This window comes from Arachis stenosperma, chromosome 3 (genome assembly GCF_014773155.1).
Source record: "Arachis stenosperma cultivar V10309 chromosome 3, arast.V10309.gnm1.PFL2, whole genome shotgun sequence".
In the NCBI taxonomy this organism is placed as follows: Eukaryota; Viridiplantae; Streptophyta; class Magnoliopsida; order Fabales; family Fabaceae; genus Arachis; species Arachis stenosperma.
In genome coordinates, this window is record NC_080379.1 from 136,011,872 (window position 1) to 136,016,691 (window position 4,820).

Below are 4,820 nucleotides of genomic sequence, written 5' to 3' on the forward strand. Positions count from 1 at the left end.
ATTAGCCGTGCTGTGATAGAGCATTTGGACCATTTTCACTGAGAGGACGGGAGGTAGCCATTGACAACGGTGAAACCCAACAGACAGCTTGCCATGGAAAGGAGTAAGACTGATTGGATGAAAGCAGTAGGAAAGCAGAGATTTAGAAGGAACACAGTATCTTCATGCGCTTATCTGAAATTCCCACCAATGAATTACATAAGTATCTCTATCTTTATTTTTTGTGTTATTTATCTTTATATTCAAAAACTATTATAACCATTAGAATCTCTGTTTTCCTACTGCTTTCATCCAATCATTCTTACTCCTTTCTATGACAAGCTGTATGTTGGAGGATCACCATTGTCAATGGCTACCGTCTGTTCTCTCAGTGAAAATGGTCCAGGTGCGCTGTCACCGCACGACTAATCATCTGTCGGTTCTCGATCATGTAAGAATAGGATTTACTATCCTTTTGCGTTGTCACCACGCCCTACAATCGCGAGTTTGAAGCTCGTCACAGTCATTCAATCCCTGAATCTTACTCGGAATACCATAGACAAGGTTTAGACTTTCTGGATTCTCAAGAATGCTGCCAATGGATTCTAGCTTATACCACAAAGATTCTGATTAAGGAATCCAAGAGATATTCATTCAAGCTTATTTGCATGTAGAACAAAAGTGGTTGTCAAGCACATGTTCATAAGCGAGAATGGTGATGAGCGTCACATAATCATCGCATTCATCAGGTTCTTGGGTGTGAATAGATATCTTAGAATAAGAATAAGCGTGAATTGAATAGAAAACAGTAGTAATTGCATTAATACTCGAGGAACAGTAGAGCTCCACACCCTTAATCTATGGTGTGTAGAAACTCCACCGTTGAAAATACATAAGTGATAAAGGTGTTCATTGGTTCCAGCCCCGGAGAGGGAACCAGGATATCCAAGACTCTAATACAATAGTAAAAAGTTCTACTTATACTAAACTAGTTACTAGGGTTTACAGAAATAAGTCTAAGTGCAGAAATCCACTTCCAGGGCCTACTTTGGTGTGTGCTTGGGCTGAGCTTGAGCTTTACACGTGCAGAGGCTTCTCTTGGAGTTAAACGCCAAGTTGTAACTTGTTTTTGGCGTTTAACTCTGGTTTGTGACGTGTTTTTGGCGTTTTACTCCAGAATGCAACATGGAGCTGGCGTTGAATGCCAGTTTGCGTCATCTAAACTCGAATAAAGTATAAACTAATATATATTGCTGGAAAGCCCTGGATGTCTACTTTTCAAGCAATTGTGAGCGTGCCATTTGAAGTTCTGTAGCTCCAGAAAATCCATTTCGAGTGCAGGGAGATCAGAATCCAGCAGCATCTGTAGTCCTTTTTCAGCCTCCTATCAGATTTTTGCTTAGGTCCCTCAATTTCAGCCAGAAAATACCTGAAATCATAGAAAAATACACAAACACATAGTAAAGTCCAGAAATATGAATTTTGCATAAAAACTAATAAAAACATCCCTAAAAGTAGCTAGATCCTACTAAAAACTACCTAAAAATAATGCCAAAAAGCGTATAAATTATCCGCTTATCACAACAGCAAACTTAAATTGTTGCTTGTCCCCAAGCAACTGAAAATCAAATAGGATAAAAAGAAGAGAATATACTATAAATCCCAAAATATCAATGAATATTAGTTCTAATTAGATGAGCGGGACTTGTAGCTTTTTGTTTCTGAACAGTTTTGGCATCTCACTTTATCCTTAGAAGTTTAGAATGATTGCATCCATAGGACTCAGAGTTCAGATAGTGTTATTGATTCTCCTAGTTAAGTATGTTGATTCTTGAACACAGCTACTTTTATGAGTCTTGGCCGTGGCCCTAAGCACTTTGTTTTCCAGTATTACCACCGGATACATAAATGCCACAGACACATGACTGGGTGAACCTTTTCAGATTGTGACTCAGCTTTGCTAAAGTCCCCAGTTAGAGGTGTCCAGAAGAGAGAGGTATGAGTTTCGGCCAAGGGGGAGAAGAGATTTTGAATTTGAAGGTAGGTGGGGTTTATGGGGAAGAGTGGATGGATGTGATTGGTGAAGGGTATAGTGTTATTAGATTGTGTGAAGAAGAGAGAAGTGGGGTAGGTAGGGATCCTGTGGGGTCCACAGATCTTGAAGTGTCAAGGATTTCTCATCCCTGCACCTTTTAGGCATGTAAAATGCCCTTTGTATGCAATCCTAGCGTTTAACGCCAGACTGATGATTGTTTCTGGCGTTAAACGTCCAAATGTAGCTTGTTTCTGGCATTTAGCGACAGCCTGATGCTTGTTTCTGGCGTTAAACGCCAGCTTGGTGCTTGTTTCTGGCGTTAAACGCCAGACAGATGCTAGTTTCTGGCGTTTAAACGACAGACAGCTCTTCCTCCAAGGTGTGCTTTTTTTTTTGCTATTTTTGATTCTATTTTTAATTTTTGCAATTGTTTTGTGACTCCACATGATCATAAACCTAATAAAACATAAAAGAACAATAGAAATATAGATAAATAAAAATAGGGTTGCCTCCCAATAAGCGCTTCTTTAATGTCAATAGCTTGACAGTGAGCTCTCATGGAACTTCACAGATGTTCAGAGCATTGTTGGGACCTCCCAACACCAAACTTAGAGTTTGATTGTGGGGATTTTGTTTGACTCTATATTGAGAGAAGCTTTTCATGCTTCCTCTCCATGGTTGCAGAGGAGGATCCTTGAGCTTTAAACACAAGGTAGTCCCCATTCAATTGAAGGACTAGCTCTCCTCTGTCAACATTAATCACAGCTCCTGCTGTGGCTAGGAAGGGTCTTCCAAGTATGATGCATTCATCCTCATCCTTCCCAGTGTCTAGGATCATGAAATCAGCAGGGATGTAAAGGCCTTTAGCCTTCACTAACACGTCCTCTACCAATCCATAAGCTTGTTTTATTGACTTGTCTGGCATCTCTAATGAGATTCTTGCAGCTTGTACCTCAAAGATCCCTAGTTTCTCCATTACATTAAGTGGCATAAGATTTATACCTGACCCCAGGTCACACAGAGCCTTCTCAAAGGTCATGGTGCCTATGGTACATGGTATTAAGAATTTACCAGTATCTTGTTTCTTTTGAGGTAAAGTTTGATGAACCCATGTATTTAGTTCACTAATGAGCAAGGGAGGTTCCTCTTCCCAAGTCTCATTACCAAACAACTTGGCATTCAGCTTCATGATGGCTCCTAGATATTGAGCAACTTACTCTTCAGTTACATCTTCATCCTCTTCAGAGGAAGAATAGTGCTCAGAGCTCATGAATGGCAGAAGCAAGTTTAATGGAATCTCTATGGTCTCTATATGAGCCTCAGATTCCTTTAGGTCCTCAATAGGGAACTCCTTTCTGTCTGGGGGACTTCCCATGAGGTCTTCCTCATTGGGATTCACATCCTCCCCTTCCTCTTTGGATTCGGCCATTTTGATAATATCAATGCCATTGCACTCTCTTTTTGGATTCTCTTCTGTATTGCTTGGGAGAGTACTAGGAGGAGTTTCAGTAATTTTTTTACTCAGCTGGCCCACTTGTGCCTCCAAATTTCTAATGGAGGACCCTGTTTCACTCATGAAACTTAAAGTGGCCTTAAATAGATCAGAGACTATGTTTGCTAAGCTAGAGGGGCTCTGCTCAGAATTCTCTGTCTGTTGCTGAGAAGATGATGGAAAAGGCTTGCTATTGCTAAACCTGTTTCTTTCACCATTATTAAAGCCTTGTTGAGGCTTTTGTTGATCCTTCCATGAGAAATTTGGATGATTTCTCCATGAGGGATTATAGGTGTTTCCATAGGCTTCACCCATGTAATTCACCTCTGCCATTGCAGGGTTCTAAGGATCATAAGCTTCTTCTTCAAAAGATGCTTTTTTAGTACTGTTGGATGCATTTTGCAATCCATTCAGACTCTGAGATATCATATTGACTTGTTGGGTCAATATTTTGTTCTGGGCCAGTATGGCATTCAGAGCATAAATTTCAAGAACTCCCTTCTTTTGAGGCGTCCCATTACTCAAAGGATTCGTCTCAGAGGTGTACATGAATTGGTTATTTGCAACCATGTTAATGAGTTCTTGAGCTTCTGCAGGTGTTTTCTTTAGGTGCATGGATCCACCTACAGAATGGTCCAGTGACATCTTAGAGAACTCCGATAGACCATCATAGAATATATCCAAAATGGTCCACTCTGAAAGCATGTCAGAAGGACACTTTTTGGTCAACTGCTTGTATCTTTCCCAAGCTTCATAGAGGGATTCACCATCTTTTTGCCTGAAGGTCTCAACATCTACTCTAAGCTTGCTCAGCTTTTGAGGAGGAAAGAACTTGGCCAAGAAGGCCATGACCAGCTTATCCCAAGAGTCCAGGCTATCTTTAGGTTGTGAGTCCAACCATGTTCTAGCTCTGTCTCTTACAGTAAAAGGGAAAAGTATGAGCCTGTAGACTTCAGGATTTACTCCATTAGTCTTAACAGTATCACAGATCTGCAAGAACTCAGTTAAAAATTGATAGGGATCTTCTGATGGAAGTCCATGAAACTTGCAGTTCTGTTGCATTAGAGCAACTAGTTGAGGCTTCAACCCAAAATTGTTTGCTCTAATGGCAGGGATTGAGATGCTTCTTCCATAAAAATTGGAAGTAGGTGTAGTATAATCACCAAGCATCCTCCTTGCATTATTGTTATTGTCATTGTTTTCGGCTGCCATCTTCTCTTCTTTTTCAAAAATTTCTGTAAGGTTTTCTCTGGATTATTGTATTTTAGCTTCTCTTAGTTTCTTCTTCAGAGTCCTTTCAAGTTCAGGATCTGC

General features: G+C 40.3%; 1 non-coding gene across 1 annotated transcript; it reads left to right on the top strand.

Annotated features, from left to right (window-relative positions):
- Window positions 1-4,205: 4,205 nt before the first annotated feature.
- LOC130971048 (small nucleolar RNA R71) lies at window positions 4,206-4,313 on the top strand. Its single transcript, XR_009082284.1, has one exon. It is a non-coding gene; the product is annotated as a small nucleolar RNA R71 (small nucleolar RNA).
- The last annotated feature ends 507 nt before the right edge of the window (window positions 4,314-4,820 follow it).